Source organism: Olea europaea, unplaced genomic scaffold, assembly GCF_002742605.1.
Source record: "Olea europaea var. sylvestris unplaced genomic scaffold, O_europaea_v1 scaffold3164, whole genome shotgun sequence".
NCBI classification, from domain to species: domain Eukaryota; kingdom Viridiplantae; phylum Streptophyta; class Magnoliopsida; order Lamiales; family Oleaceae; genus Olea; species Olea europaea.
In genome coordinates, this window is record NW_019250442.1 from 29,205 (window position 1) to 46,976 (window position 17,772).

The window sequence follows — 17,772 nt, forward strand, 5'->3', positions numbered from 1 at the left end:
AGAATATGTTCTACCTACTGTCATCTGCTTCTCGACATTTTCGACGGTTCAACTGTCAAATTTGACATTTACAAACCGTCGGGTTAGACATTTGAAATGTCGAACTCGACATTTACAAACTGTCAGGATATATTGTTTTACTGTTAAATTGAACACTTAAAAACGATGGAAAGCCTTGATTTGACCTTTTACTATTGTACGGATTTACGTATTATGTAGTGTCACTTTCATGCTATTAAATGCCAACACATTGATTCTGTAGAATTCTTATCGTTGCAATCCCAACATTTGAGGTATGAATAATCATTTAAGTTTCATCATGTCGCATGGGGAAAGTTTTTTCATGCGGATGACGAATAGAAGTGAAGAGGGGATAAAACCACTTACAATCTGGTTCCGAAAAGTAATATCGTAACCGGACTTTTGTTAATGTTGAAGGACAAACTTGATATTCTTGATCCCCGTACTCAAATTGAATTGAAGTTCAAGGTCGTTAACTTGAATACACCTCCGACCGAAATAAGCGATGATGAAGATTTATTTTCATCACATCTCAAATTGAATTTGAAAGACAATTAGTGTGATGCTTTTAAAGTCTAAGTGCGCTTGTATCACTCACACTTGGTCTATCATTTATGAAAATTGTGTACATTAAATCATGTGTACCATTTCATCTTGATTGAAACATGGTACGCACAATATTTTAATGCAAACAAAGAACTGCTCATTATGTTTTACAAGAAAATGATGTCCAATGATGTTACTATGATTCACGAACGTTTTCGATTGAAACAAATCATAATATTCAATTCAATCATGTTTATTTTTAATTGAATACCAATTTTAATCGATAAGTCAAATGAGTTTCGAAAGCAAGAAAGTTATAAAATGCACCAAAAATCATTTTTATGTACACAACTTTGCTCAAGTATCGAACATGATGTAACCATTGTTTTGTACTATGGAGTAGCTCCATGACCCTATTTAAAAAACAATCTACTATTCTTTACTATTCATTACTATAAACATTTTCTATATGAAACAAAAACAATTTCCTCTACCAACATCACATAAATAAAACCAACTAATGCAAAATTATATACATAAATAGAAAACAAAATGTTTTTCCATGCAGTTGCCACAGTCATCAAAAGTAGACTGTTGTGAAGGTTTCTCTTTCTTTGACAACGAAATCGATTGGTTCCATCTCCAATTATAGCAAGAATGTGTGCACCAACACTTTGACGATCATTTAAGTCATGAGTATGAGTCTGCTCATATGTCATCATACATTGGTGGAATTAGTATTCCGAGATAAAGCCCGTAGAAAACAATGTGAAGAAATGTAATAACGTTCACCTTATGTGCAAAAACAATCTGATCACAGTACATAATATAACTCAATTGTTTCATGCAATCTATCATAATCTGAATTCAAACAAACAACTTCCACAAAAATAGATTTGAATTACACGTGATCCAAAAATTATGAAGAATGAATCGTGACGGTGGTGGTATTGTTATACAAATAAAAACGTGAAACACAAAAATATAACCACATATGAAAATCAGTCACATGTAAGACGTTCGGATGGAAAAAATCTAACCAAATACGGACAAATCAATTAAAAAATCATGGGATCATAGCATTTCATATATGTTTATGTAAAACACTCGTGCAATGTTAGAATGAACCAAAGTTTGACTTGTGGAACTGAGCGAAGGGAAGGACTGAACTGTCGTTTTCGACAGTTCATCTGTCGACTGTTTCATCTATCGAGAATTATCGAGGCTAACTGTCGAAACCGACAGTTAGGCGCGATGGCATTTCTAAACATTAGTGAACTGTCGACAGATGAACTATCGGGAAATCTACTTTTCACCTCTAAGCAAATAGGTATTATTGAAACTTATATTTCACTTCATATTCGAGCATAACAAAATATTAAAATCACAGGTATGCTGTCGACTGTCTAGCAAGAGTTCAACCCAAATATGGGTACCTCCCACAACAAATGGATTCCAAGTAATAGTAATGTTATTTCCACATAACACAAGTACCAAAAATATTGAAACATTCAAAATACTTGAAATTTGGACTTTGAAAGCAAAGGAAGAGGATAAATATTAAATTGGAACCCTAAATAATTTTTTCCCTCAACATTAGTGTTGGCACATGTTACGTGTGCATATATGCATCACTAATAGAAGATGTATAAAAAAGGAGAAAATTAAAATTTATGGTATGAAATTGCAAAAAGTTGGGGAAAAACATTTCTAATCATAACACAACCAAAAATTATTCAAAATGTCCAAAAAAATTACTGAATATCAAAAGGATTTTTACCTCTTTCTAATCCAAGCCCCATCTCTTATTTTAAACCAAGCAAAAAGCTCCATTTTTCGCATCTCATAAACCCCCTACAGATAAAAATATCACAAAAACTGAGTAAAAAAAAACAAGAATTTTCTCTCTTGGATTGAAACCCGTAATGAGAGAAATGAGAGAGAGAGAGAGAGAGTAAGTGAGAGAGTTAGAGTTAAAGTTGTTTGAATGAGAGAACTAAACTTTATCTATTTTTTTTCCAACTTTTCATCTATGACATTGACAAGATTTTTGTAAAATTTCTTCCATTGGGTCAAATCTCATTTAATTAGGACATGTATGAAATTTGAAATTATTTTCAGGGGCAAATATGTCTTAAATTGACATTCTTGCAATGTTTTAAAAAAATTGACATTTTTGTAAATATCTTGAGAAAAATTGACATTCTGTGCAATTTCCTCTTTTTCTTACTCCAATGCTCCAAAGGCCATCTACAGTTAATTTAGTCTAATTTTTATTTTTATTGTTTTACAGCTCTTAGTTATTGTCTTTTATTTAAGCATAATTAGCACAAATCATTCATACTTTTCATTTTTTAACATTTTCACACCCATTTTCACCTCCTTTTCTCAATTAAAAAGAAGAAAAAAAAGTCAAATGTCAAATATACCGTCCTTTTTTATATAATTGAAAGGTTGGGATGGATAAGTTTGCCATATTTTGCGAAGACTAATAAGGATAAAAAGAAAAACTGTCCTTCTATAAATTAAAACTCACCATGCCTTCACAAACTGCTTCTTCAAAATGATGATGGAAGTTACACTTTATCTCGAAATAGCTGTTCCAATGGGCTTCTCTCTTGTGGCTACGGGATACTCGTTGTTTCTAAGGCGTCGTCGAGACAACGGTAATGACACCCCCTCTTGTAATAACGTTCAGATCATAGGCATCAATGTTTGATTTTTTACTTCTGCTATGGTTGTCAGCAGGTATCAATTATTTCAAACCTTTGTTTGATAGATATGTATATTTGTATGTGCTTATCTCGTCTTTAACTATATATGAATGCATCTCTATCTCTTTCGTTAGTGCTTCTTTCCATGAAATACAAAATATGAGGTTTGTTCCGTCCACGTTGTATTGCAGCCTAGTTAGTACTGACGTGCACTTTCGAAATAAAAGGGAGATTATTGAACATCCTATCGTCATAAGAAACAAAAAAATAATGTAATGTTTATTTTTTTTACTTTCGCTATGGTTGGAAGCTTATACGTAAGCATATATGTTTATGTTTTAGCTTATGATGATCAAGCTGGAGTTTTAAAGCTATCCATTATTTGAAGATACTTACTTTATGCATCTTGCCTTTGGTGATGTAATTTTAACTGTTGTATGTAAAACCAGGTTTCTTCCTTCTTCTGCGTTAACCAGTTTACAAAATATGAGGTTTGTTTGGGTGGTATTGGGCCTTGTCACCCCAAAAGCTAACTCAAAAAGTCAGATTTTCCCTCGCACTAGTCCCTTCCACAATCGATATAGACAACCTTAACAATCTCCCCCTCACATATCGAGAGACTAAACTCATCTCCCCCTTACACATTGGACCTTGCAGGAGAGTAGTGTTGACATACACTTTGAAATAAAGAATTAAAAGGAGTTTTAAAACTATCCATTATTTCAAGATACTTACTTTACGCATCTCTGTAAGCATCTTGCCTTTGATGATGTGATTTTAACTGTTGGATGTAAAACCAGGTTTTTTCATAAACAACAATTTTCGTTGTTGGGTTATATCTAATTATCTATCTCTTTTGTTAATGCTCTACTGGGTTTCTTCAATAAGAACAGTTCTCGTTGTTGGATTATATATATCGGCGCCTTTGCATCTCTTTCATTAAATGCTTCTTCTTCGTTAAATTCATCGACCAGTTTCCATGAAATACAAAATATGAGGTTTGTTCCATCACTGCCATCCAAGTCGTATTGCAGCTAGTACTGTTATAATGTGTAGACGTACACTTTTGAAATAAAGAATTAAAAGGAGATTATTGAACATCATATCTTCAAAAGAAACAAAAAATAATCTAATGTTTATTTTTAATAAGACCAATGTACGTAGTTCGTATTTATATATACTCCAAAACGAATTATAGGGATCATCTTATTCATGGGGCCCATATCGAGCACGCAAGGGTGCAATCACCGGTGAGGATGACCTCACGGTCGTTTGGCTTTTTCCAATATATAAAATCACTTCCATTTTCGTTAGTCAATTTGATACTATTGATAACGAATTGACTTGCTATAATTAAGTTTTTTATTAACATTGTGTAAAGATGGGAGTGCTTTATTTAAATTTAATTATTGACTCAGAGAAACTTGTCTATTTATGCGGTTGACCGGGGTAGTTTTGATCTTAATTCTTTTATTGATTCTATCTTATTTCAAATTTATCCATAATAGCAACAAAAATAATAATAATAATAATAATAATAATAATAATAATAATAATAATAATAATAATAATAATAATAATAAAATTCCAAGCCCAGTGTACAACATAAATTATAAGCTATCAAACAAGATCAATATTACTACAGTAATTTTGTCTAAATAGAAAACTAATATTATTAGTCAAGTAATTTTTTTATTTGGTTCTAACTTGAGTTTAGTTTATTCAAATTAATTTTTATTTTGATTCTATAATTCACAATTTATTATGAGTTTCAAAATAAGCCTAAAGTTGATAGTATAATTCTAACTCTTTCAATAGTTAACCATTTGATCAAATTAAATAAAAGTATAAGATTTAATACTTATATCAAACATTCAACTTAATTGGCAATTAAGGTGGATGTTTGACTCAGTTAGGTGGGTGGATGAGCTCGCTTCCAATAAAATGTAATATATTCAAATGTTTTAAATATGTTTTATTAGAAATTTTTAAAAAATGATGGAACTTCATTGTATTTTTATTTATTTATTGTTATTATCTTTTATTTAACGCCAGCTTGATTAAGTTAAACTTCAGGTTTTTAGTAAATTTTTACTAAGTTGATGAAATGTGTAATTAAAAGAAGTTGTGGGTCCCTTGAAATATACTGTTAAAAATAATTTCGAAGAGTAATGAATTTTAGAAATGAGGATCAAACATGGATGGGCTTAAAGAAAAGGGAAATATACATTATTTAGTGATCGAAAATATTGAAGATAAATTCGTTACATTACGCAAAAGGTGAAATCTTTTCTTGTATAATACTCGTTCATTATAAAGATAATTTTTACACCTCGGCCACAACTTAATTCTCTTTCAGAATTAGGGAAGTTCCAGTACCGATAGCTACCGAGGCACTTGGATAATGGATTCTAAGGCGTCGAGATTGAGGAAATGACACCAAATGTTGTCATAACTGTCAGATCTTTTGATTTTCATTATTTTTGCTGTGGATCGTAGGTATATATGTTTATATTTTAGCTACGATGATCAAGGTAATGTATTCATCATACTTCTTGCCTTCAACGATGGGATTTTAACTATTGAGTGTAAAGGGTTTCTTCAAAAAATAATCTAATGTTTATTTCTTGATAATACCAGTGTACGTAGTTCATAGACTTATACTCCAGAACCAGAACAAATTATAGGGATTTCACTGGGTGATGGGGTTTTAAGTATTAAGGGTTTTCGTTAAATTCATGATCTAACACTGCCATGATCGTTAGTCAATTTGATACTTTTGATATTGAAGCGATTCGCTTTCGTTAACTTTTTTATTAGCATTATGAAGAAGCATACATTCAAGATTTGTGTAAAGGGGGGAGTGCTACTGACTCAGAGAAACTTGTCTACTTACAGGGTTCATTGCGATCCTTACTTCTTGATCTCTACTTCTTTGATCTTTGAATTTAATTAAATTGATGACTAAAGTATCGTTCGGACTACGTACTAATCTAGTATCATTTAATGTTAACTATGATCGAATAGCATTTTTTTTTTGTAAATTTCGACTTGATATTATTAAAATATTGAATCCTCCTTATTACTTTGGCTGCATCATAGATATTGAACCCCAAGAATTGGGAGAACGGAAAGGAGAATTGAGTTCCATTCTCCCAATTAGCATTTCCTAATGATTTAAAAATTGAGGAAAGACCAATCATGTATGTAATGTAGAACATTAAAGACGTGTTTGGCACATAATATTGGACATGAGTAGACAATACATTAAGACTAAAGTTTTAGCTTCATTTTAACATTTAATGCCTAATGTACAAGAAATCATATGTAAACATGCATAAATTGGTCTTACGCTGTGAGGCTTAGAACTTCTGCAGCAACCAATACAGTTTACACCTCCAGTGTCAAGCAACTCAAGCAAGGAGCTGGAAACAATACATCGCAATGAAGACGCTACCAATACCAAACCAATTAAGTTCTCTTAGAACAAATTAAAGAGGATTTTTTTCTGAGAAAAGAGATGTTCAACTCATTGAATAATTTTCTAGCTCACCTTGTCGCATGAATTTCACTTCCTCCAACCAGTTTCCTTTGAGTGAAACATTTCACAGAAGACTAATTGCTCAAAGGCAGTCCTGTGGTCAATTATATATAGTAACATTATATTCTCTGGATGTATTCATGAAATTGAGTATAGGACAATGTAAATAAGAATATTTCGAATTTGTCCCATGATGGATAGTTCAACCTCAACATGACATACTCTTGATAATGCCCAATTCTCGAGAAACAAATGAAGTAAAAAAAATTATTCCCAAGTTGATGGGTGTCCACAACAAAGTTGAAAAGTTTTAAAGAGAAAATAGGTGAAAGGAAATTTGTGTGAGGTTTTATATTCAAACTAAAACTTAGATGGCTTTCAATTCCTAGAACATCTGGCTTCTGGTTACACAGGTAAAATTTCACTGACCTCATTCTCATACCAATTCCAATTTTAACCACAATTTGCCCCCTTCACTTTTAACTAGTCTAATTTATTACTGAATATATACATTAATCCTTACTTCCATTACTTCATAGAAAGTCGTGATAAATTATCTACAAAGAGCATACAATTGAGATCCTTAGATCTAGAACTACGGTTTCTTGTCTATGAACATCTAATTATTTTCTCCATGCCCCATTAAACCCAAAGACACAGACTTCACTGCCATCAATATCAACATCAGAAAAAGTAATAGGAGAAATCCACCTCAAAGATTTATTCAAATGCTAAAAATTCTGTTTATGAAAATGATGGTCCCATTGGCATTTCACTCTTTCCAGTTGAATTAAAACAAACAAAACAAAATTACAGAAAATTTCGAATAGATTAATTACTTCGGAACGAAACCCCCAAAATTAAGTACCACAACATCGAAATTTCCATAAGGAAAATAGAGAGAGATCTGAACAGAAAATTTTACCCGCACTTAGCACAAAGAGTGGCAAATCCACCGGATCGCAGAGGCCAACCCTTTTTCCATTCAATTGACGTCGATGACGATGAAGATGCCCCACAAACCTCATTCATGCACGCCCGGGAATCCATTTTCTTACAACCCAAACCCTTAAAATTTAAAAAGAAAATAAAATGAAGTATTACAAGAGAACAGTCAACTAATTTACTAGCAATAATTAATTAAATTATTTGAATATACTAACCTGGAGACTAAGAAATTTTTCCTCCGATTTTTGGTTTTCTATTTAGAGAGAAGGGAAATTCGAATTGCGACGCTGTTAAATTCGGTTGGGTTTTAGTAGTAGTTGCTAATAAAGATTTAAACTTCCTAGGAATTGGTGGTCGGAGAAAAACTCCGGCGACCGGAGAGTTAGGTCGGTGGCGGAGTTGATTGAAAGATATGCATGCAAAGAAAGAGAAAAAAATTGTGGGTGTCAAAAAATGCATGCACTAGACTTGAAGGCTTCAAGGTCGCCCACCTTTCTTTTTCAGGTCTTCCTCCACTTACCTACTCCCACTCCACCCCCATCCCACTTTTTCTACAATTTTCCTTGATTAATAAATGGATATGATAATACAAAATTATTGTCTAATCTGGTTTCAAAATTATTGGTGAATGAATGGAATATATTCTCCCCCATCCACTACGAATGTATAGTTTTCATCCAGGTGAGTTACTTGATTGTAGAAACTACAAATACTTGAAAACAAAAATATTGGTTTGGTGTTATTTTCATAATTATGATCCTTGTCGAAGTTTTTTCATAATTCAATCTTGACAAATTTAATCCTTCGTTAGTATCGCTATCGAAAAGCATCACTCGCATAATAAGTGTCTCGAAATGTAAGAATAAAGCTATCAAATCGTGCTCTAAGGGCAAACTTAAATCCGTTTTCGAAAGGTGGGAGAAGCTATTACGGTTCAACTTAGTATCTCCGTGTTGAATTATTAGCCAATGTGTGATTAGTTAGTTACCCTGAATCGTTCTTCAATTTTGCCGAAAGTCCATAGCTCGTAAAAGTCAAAAATGAGGTTAATTTTACCAATCATATGGCATCTCGTGTTGGATTAGTCAAACAAATACGCTGTACAATAACATCCTACTTTAGTAGGAGGGATTATGATTAAGGCGCTTTACATCAAATGCTATAAATTTCATCATAGTTAAATTATAATTATAACATCTGTTAAGTAATCGTTTATAAATAGTCGAACTAAAAAGTCAAATTAATTTTTATTCTTACATTTCAAGAGATTTACAAGTACTACCAATTTATTATTCCTCTCGAGAATAAAAAAATAAAAAAATAAATAAATAAACTACAACAAAAATGGGAGGCCGCATGCAACATAGACTGTGGGACACTTACTGTCGGGGGAAAAATGATGCCTCGTACTTTAAAAAACTGTATGTCTGTACCAAGAGCTGGGACAATTGTCCAGTGTGGTGGACGCCCATCTTGTTTGACATTGAAGCAACAATCATTACCGTTTGTTTAATTACTTGTGATTTTAACTAACTTAGTGCGGCTGATGTCGGCATTATGACGAAATGATGTCATGGTATTGGGATGATGATTGTTTTAGGTTTCCTGTTCCAACCCACTCGAATGAAAGGGAATTTTATGGTCTGATGGTACGATTGATGTTATACGAGTGGTTTTTACTTTTTATTAGAGGGTAAAAAGTTTAAATTTTTACGATCTTAATTTAGATTCGTACAAATTTTGATTTAGTTTAAATTTTAAAATTTTAGGTATAATTAATTTAATTACTTAATTATTTTCATTTTTGTTGTTTTATGTGAGAGATTTATTCGGGTATGTATGTCAATTAAGCAATTTCTGTTTGTTAAAAATTAGGAATCATAGAATGTGACGTGATGATAAAGTTAGAAATTGAATTAAAATCAATATCTCAGTCAACAATTAACGATCACAAATATGAAGAGCCTAAAGTTGTTAATTGGGGATGCGTTTTATCACTTTTGCAACTTATGGTTAGATGATGACACGTACAAAAGGAGGGTAGGTTTTGTAGTTGATGTGGATGAATAGTAACCTTATGTGTGATTACACATTGACCATGTTATAGAGAGATATATGGTGTGTTTGGATTGTGATTTTGTCAACTTTTCACTGTTGTTTTATTAATGCTTAGTACTTGAGCATTATTCCTTGGTGGATGCTCAATGGGATATTAGGGGCTTGAACTGGTTACCGAACCTTTAAGATTTGGTCGAAAAATCTTGATGTTCTTTTTCATTTTCTACACTCTAGAGATATGTTGAGTGGTTGATTTGAGAATCAAGATCTAATAGTTGTATCAGAGCTCGAGTTTTTTTTCGAGTATCTAAACAGATCGATAACTCTAATTGTGATGGATTATAAAGATTGTTCTAGATTATTTGTATCCTAGTGAAACCAATGAATCTTTGGAGCATTGTGGGACTGATTGGGCTTGTTCTTGGTGATAAATCCTTTTTCGAATCTTGTTTAATAACTTTCTACAACGAAACGTAGGGTATCATTCGGTAATATCTTTCCTTTCGTAAAACTATGAATGGTTCCAAATATCAAAGGGGTTTTAAGAGGAATAAAAACCAGTGATATTCTTTTATCTAGGTCCCTCAAAAGAATCCTGGAATATGAGGGTACAAGATCGATTCCTCAATTTACTATACCCGTGTCTTAATGCCTGAATTTTGACAATCATCTGTGACTATGTGCGTCGGTGATTACCTCATCTGTGGATTAACAATATTGTGTGTGAATATACATGATCTATAGTGGCTGAAACCACTACAGCTAGTACCATCTGGACAAAATTAAGGGAACCATAGACTTGACCATAACAATGCCAGATAAGTGCAATTTACTGGAACAGTCCTTTACCTTTAAATTTGACCTGGCTTGCCCCTAATCTAGAAGTAAATATGGATTATTTACAAAACTAACACGCCATTTAGCAAATTGTGATGACAGAAACTCTGATGATTAGATCATTATTATGTTGTCTGAAATTTAAAAACTTTTAGAAATTAACAAATAATGTGCTTTTAAATTTCAGTGACTGTTTCTGAAAGTTTTTAAATTTTAGTGACCGTTTCCACGGGGTCATTGAATTTCAAAAATCACGCGAGTTATTACTAAACTTTACAAAAAAATTTCACGGGATCATTGAACTTTAAATATCACTCCATTCATCACTAAGCATTGCAAAAAAATTTTGCGGGATCATTAAACTTTGCAAAAGTTTTCCCATGGATCACTATAATTAGTGACCCCTGAGAAATCTTTAGCAAAATTTAGTGATGAATAGGATGATTTTTAAAGTTTAGTAATCCCATGTAAACTTTTTACAAATTTTAGTAATGATTTAGGTAATTTTTAAAGTTTAGTGATTCCGTGAAAAACTTTTTACAAAGTTTAATAACCGTTTGGGTTATAATCTCATAAATTTTTGGATGTAAAATTACGTTGGATATTATTATTATTATTATTATTATTATTATTATTATTGAAGCAATATTGACAATTCCTTAAGAATTGAACATAATTTGTTCAACTACAATTCTTGGTATTTAAAAATTATGGTAACAATCGCAAAGCCAAATCATCGACAAATGAAAACTCTCTGGACTACAAAATTTTCTTCCGTACACATTATCATGTGCAAAAGATTCTATGCAAGAAACAAAGTTTCACATTTTCTGTGGGAGAAAAAATCGAAAAATTATTAAATACAAAGGACTTTGTCTCATTTTCTTGTTCTTTAGCCCCTATGTGATGTGTCTATCTATTGGAGATTTTCTTCTGATTCCCATTTCTCTAACACACTACTAATCATCCAAGTCATTATCCCACCCATCTTTCTTAGAAGACCTTGACTTGAGGCCATTTGCAGAGATACTCCTAATATTGTCCCCCCGGGTGATTTTATTGCAATGTCTTCGTCCCAATCAACATCATCCCAATCCTGATCCCAACCTTCAGATCAGGGCAGGACCTGATGAGAGGCCCAAGAGGCCTCCGCCTCTGGCCCAGATTTTTAGGGGGCCCAAAATTTTTCGCTTTCATTTTTTTGTATTCTTCTTTTTAATAGAGATGGGAGTCGGGAAACCAGACCTGGAGACCACCACTTACCCTGCATCCCTACAAAATTCAAAAATCAAAGTCCTTCTAAAAGAGGAAAGTGCAAAGGTGGGGGCAACCGACCGGCGCCTTGCGGCTATAGGCACGAGGCACAGCTAACGGCTCTCTTCTCGCCAATGATTTCAGAAAATCAACAACCCTTAACCAGTTAACCCTTTCTGCAGTGCCGGTAGTTACTTGTAATTACTTAATTTATTTCACATTGCAATTTAAGACTTTGCCTGTGCGGCTGTGCCTGTGCTTGCGCTTGCTGAAACAACTCTTTTTTTTTTTCTCATCTTCATCAATTCATATGAGTAATGCTATTATGCTATGCATTAAGAGAAAATGAAGCTTATAATTAAATTATAAGCGTAGCCAAACATGCTCGGATGCTCTTTTGTTTCAACTGAACGGTTCAGATGTCCTACCGTTGACAGCTGAAGTGGATTTTGGCAAGCCCATTTCAAGTTCCTGATATGGAATTCCATCATGCCTGCTCCTCTTCTTTAACTTGCAGCAAGCCCATACCCACCACAAACAAAGCCAATAGAAAGAAGAATTACGCAACATAGATAGGGGTCACCCGTCTAGAATAGAAAGAGAACTACTGGAGAAAGTTATCTGCAGAAATAGAACTATCCATGTCAAGCACACAATTCCTGTTTCCAGACCTTAAATATTATTTGCTGCGTTTGCCTCGGGTTAAATAGATATCAATCTACGAGCAAACAGGCAAAGAGGAAGTGGTGAATTGAAAAGTAGGAAACGCAGCATAGAACTCATATTATGATCTAATGTCATCTGCCTATTGGCAAATTTAATTGATAGTGTTTGGAATGGAATCGGGTTATCTGGAATTTAATGATGGCTGAAATAATGAAATAACAATAAAAAAAATTTACTTTTTGGGATGAAAAATTGCTATCAAACGAGGGCTAAAAATGAAACGTAACTTTTAATTGTAGCAGTGAACAAAGAGAGCTTATTTTTCGAGGAGTCGGCATGGTTATAATGCATTCCATTTCCATTAGTCTCATCTTAACCCATGCAACAAAGCTATGTCATTCAAGACTTGAAATATAAAGTGAAGGAAGAGAAAATTAATATGTGCACGAACTTTACCTCTACTCAATTTATGACTGAATTTAAAATTTAAAGTTTTAGAAATCGACTTTTGAATATTTGTATGAGTAGTATAAAATGATAGAGAAGAAAAGCATGAGAGGAAGAGAGAATCATTAAAATATTTATCAACTTGACATGGTTAAGTTTCGAAAATTAAATGAATCGAAATTCAGTAATATTGTTTAGAGAGAGAAATAAATAAATAAATAAAGGAAATTTAGTTAATATTAAGTAGCATTACTTTTCTTGGCCCGGGGGGGGGGGGGGTTTCCTCATTTTTTGAAAGAAACTGAACTGAAAAGACTTAAAATTTGTTCTTCCCATGTTTGGCTCTTTGATTATATTTAACTTTAAGAAGAAGAACAAAATGTTTCAGGTCGGATAATTTATTAAATACCCAAATGCAAATTCCAAAAAAGGTTATCATTGCTTTTCACTTGCTTCAATTGATACGCATGAGCACTTAATTTGATGTTTGTGATTGAAAGATTTTGATGAATACTGTAGTACCAGAGGCTCCCATGTTTAAACCTGAATTTTCTCCTCAAGGTTTATTCTCCCACCATTGGTTATTTCTTAATTTTTGTATTTTTATTTATTTGAAAGTTCTTATAGAAGTTAAATTTGCCAATCTTGTACAACAACATTCCGAAAATTGTTCCTTGTACTCCTGCTTCTCCTCCTTTGCATATATTTACAATATATGAAACCACCATTTATTTACTTTGATCTTTTTTTTCTGTAGGCTGGAAGAAACCTATTTGTATTCATAGAAATGCGTTTGGCAATCAATATTGTGCCATTGATTTAATCATAAAAGGATCTGAAAACCTTAGAATGGTATTTGTTCACTTCACTTTTTTGTAGTTAGTGGAAGAAAATTTACAATATCTTTGGACAAACCATTCTTTACGTGTTTCTTCTGTTCATTCTCTGTTCAGTCCTAGAGCTAGAAAACGGGGGGAGACCCATGGAAGTACTGGATGTCTATGACTTTAAAGGACCTGGTGTTGCCCTTGCCATGTATAATGTTCATTAAGTTTGTCTTTACACAACTCGCTTGAATATTGAGATTTTTCTTATGGCACTTTTATATTCTTTTGCCTCATCATCTGGAATTTTAGTGAAAAATTTTCAGTCTATTCAAGCATTTGTAGAATCATCAATGGCAATGGCATTTGAAAAAAAACGGGGTCTTTACTTGAGCACAAAGAGTACAATTCTTAAGAAGTATGATTGCTGTGATTTCTACAGGAAAACCTTGGTCAATTGTTATAATATTAATAAAATGAAGTATGTCTGTATACTAACATTCATATCAATATTTCACTCTTTCAGGTCCATAGATATATTTTACGAGGTACATGAGGAGGAGCGGGAGGAATAATATGAAGAACATTCACTAAGGTTGCGTTTATATCTTTGGTGTATTGAACCTTAACGTGCCCATTCACATTGTTTTCTAGAACATATAAGTTTCCCCAAGACATGAGCATCAGTTGATTGATGACATTGTGCCGTACACCGTGAAGAGTGATGTTGGATACATTAGGCCCATAAGAATTATAATGGAGATCCTATATAAATCAAGACATTAAAAAATAGATTTACGTGACTACTTTTTATGTGATTTTCAATATTTGACCTAATTCTGTAAGTCAGTAGTTTTTCTGTTGATAGTGTTTGAGTTTTCGTGTATATTTTATGGTTACACCGCTATGCTTGAACTGTTCCAGATAAAGGAGGATGAAAAAATTGGATTTCCTATTCAGAATTTGACCAAAGAGTATGTCATCTTCTATGAGGATGTCACCCAAATTTTGATCGAGGTAGCAAACAAGAGGGTGTGAAAGTTATATATTTTTAGTTTGCCTTCACTGCACTCGCATTGGTGTTTATGTTATGTGCCATATCAATATATGCTTCCAGCAATTCTCCTCTATATTTTTTAGGATAACTTCAAATTACTTAATGCCATAGGGAGTGTCAAATATAAAGGTTGAAGCGACAATTATAAATTCAAAGAGCTCAAGATTCCACATTATATTTACATCCTTAATCGAGTCCTGATGCAAGGTAACATTAGCAAATGGCTATAGTTTCAGTTATTTCTAAAAATTGTTTAATTTTATTTAGTGTAGCAATCTTCCATTTTTTACCACATGGACAAACACACTTGTTTAACAGTTTTCTTCTTTTGGTCTAAAATTTTCCTCTATATTCATGTCATTTAAGTTATATAATAAGGAAAACTACGTGAATATATTGTTAATATATTTTTTCTTTCATCCAAGGACAACAAACCTTTAAGGTATTATCTTTGAAGTGAAATCTCGAAAATTTATCAATTTTCTTTAATCGAAATCATTTTAGTCCTTATTTGATTTCCACTATTTTTAAAATATATTTTTTGCTCTATTTTTTTCAACCACATATTTTTCAATAAAATAATATTACACAACACAAAACTTTTCTTTATTTTTTAACCATACATTCTCCATCAATCTACTATTTTAAAATCCATTATTAGCCAAAAATGGGGCTCAATCATGCACTTAGTCCTTATTTATCAGTTATCCACTGGTACTGTACTGTCAGCAACACTTCGTAGCATTCAGAACCCCGTTTTAAAAATGTATATTCCATTTTTCATATAACCTCCAATGTTATGTTCTTTGCTCTCACATAAGAAAAAGTTGCATTTATGAGACTTAAATTTCTTGGACTTGTTTTCCTTCTATGCTTCCATATCACTTCCTCCAATCAAGCATTTCCCGTACTTAAATTTAATGCCAACTTCACTTTACCTGGCACAACCAAATTAAGTTCTTAAATGAGCAAAAGTCCATCAGTGAAAATCCAATCTCCAGGGAAAAGAAAGTTGTTGAAATTCTTCACCAGACAAAATGTGACCCTTCTGCTCTTGATGAAGTTATTTTAGTAGTTCAAATATCAGCATAACAGTTATCTGACAAAGGAAAAGCTATTCTTTGTTCAATACCAGAAATCAACTTCCGTGTCTGAACAATAAAGACTCCAATTGGTCACTTGGAGTATGCGACATAGATATATTGAACATACTGATGTAGAAAAAACACATGGTCGATCATTCAAGACATTATGATTTCTCATCACAGCACTGCCCTAAATACATGCACTGAGTTGATCATTCAAATCGAATATGGAGTTCAGAGTGACAATATTTCATACGAATCTACTGCTTGTTACTTATTGAAAATGTCAGTTGCAACTGTCATGCAAGTCGTGCAAAGAAGATAGTTATTGATTGTTACCCGAGTAGTAAATATTCTTACAAGATTATGAAGATGCTTAAAGCTTCTTCAATTGTGAAATGCATCCGTTCAAAAACTCTTCAATTCTTATGTGAACAAATTATTAACACACATAACTTATTGCTTTGATTTCAGGAAATATTGCTTGGCGGAGTCATTCAAATATTATAATCCTCACAAATGGATAGTGTTATGTCAAAGTATTTACATATGCAGAAGAAAGCTTGGACAATAAAACACTACAAGCATGGTGGACATTTCCTCGTGCTAAAAATAGTGTACCAAAATCAGGTATGATATCAAAACTTGAAATTGTAAAAAGGAAAAAAAAAAAGAAAAGAGAAAAGATTGACAGAATCACATCCTCGTTAAACTCAAGTCTTAATATCTCATTTTTACAATTGGAATGAGTCTCACCAGAATAGTCAACGTTAGGTGGTAAAGTGGTCTAGAAAATCTATACATCAGGTCATAGAGGCTAGCTTTACAAGATTTCGGCATTGTTGATTCATGTAAAGAATTTAGGACAAATATCACCGAAGTTTGTGCTGCTGTGATTATAAGAAATAAAAATTCAATAATGGAAGTGAAATTTTTAACATAAGAATATCTTCTTGATAGCTAAACAATGTCAGAAATTATTAAATGGATGGATTTTATTCGTTGATCTCATTAGGTTGAGAAGAGTAGCTTCTACCATTGCAATTTTTATTAATCGCGAATCTCATGGTCAGAACATTTGCTCTCTCATAACACGATAGAACTTATAAGTTGATGTGTGTTACTCTGTTCAAGTGGCTGGCGTTTTGATAATCAAAGTCTGTGTCTCTGCAAGTGTATTTCTGAATAAATGGTAATTTCTTTCTTTTCCTTTTTTCGTTCTTTTTGTATTCTTTTGGTGGGTAGGGAGAAGTTTCTTGGGTTTTGCATGTACAGTTAGTAAGTAGCTACCCAGAAGTTCATTTGGCCTCATTTTACTTCATATTTTGGCACCTGTATACATTAAACTTTGTTTTTAATAACATTTGACGTGCGTGCTACAATTTGACTTACTAAGAGTATCAGGACTTTGGTGTTTCTTTTGTTACTTTCTTTTTGTACTGCTCCAGGATTGAGCTGGTGTGACTGCAATGGTATAATTATTGCATGTTTAATTATTGTACATGCATGAATTAGCTAATAATTTTTGCTTCCCCAGAAAATTCAACTGAAGGGGATAAATTGGAAAAACTTTCTCGTTGTCATTTGCATCATCTGCAATCAAGCTTTAGCAAGCGCAATCGTGCTTGGTGTACAATCATTTTTACAATATTGTTGATAACATGCCATGGGTCATGTTGTCATTGGATAATTTAAAAAACAATTTATATTTCCTACCAACACTTTTATGACACGTACAACATTGTCTAACAATGTTGTCAAAAATCATTGTACA

General features: G+C 32.7%; 1 long non-coding RNA gene across 1 annotated transcript; it reads right to left on the reverse strand.

Annotated features, from left to right (window-relative positions):
* Nucleotides 1-6,828: 6,828 nt before the first annotated feature.
* Nucleotides 6,829-8,024, reverse strand: LOC111385436. Its single transcript, XR_002701068.1, has 3 exons — nt 7,986-8,024; nt 7,748-7,890; nt 6,829-6,916 (listed from the first exon to the last, which is right to left on the reverse strand). It is a non-coding gene; the product is annotated as an uncharacterized LOC111385436 (long non-coding RNA).
* Between the last annotated feature and the right edge of the window lie 9,748 nt (nt 8,025-17,772).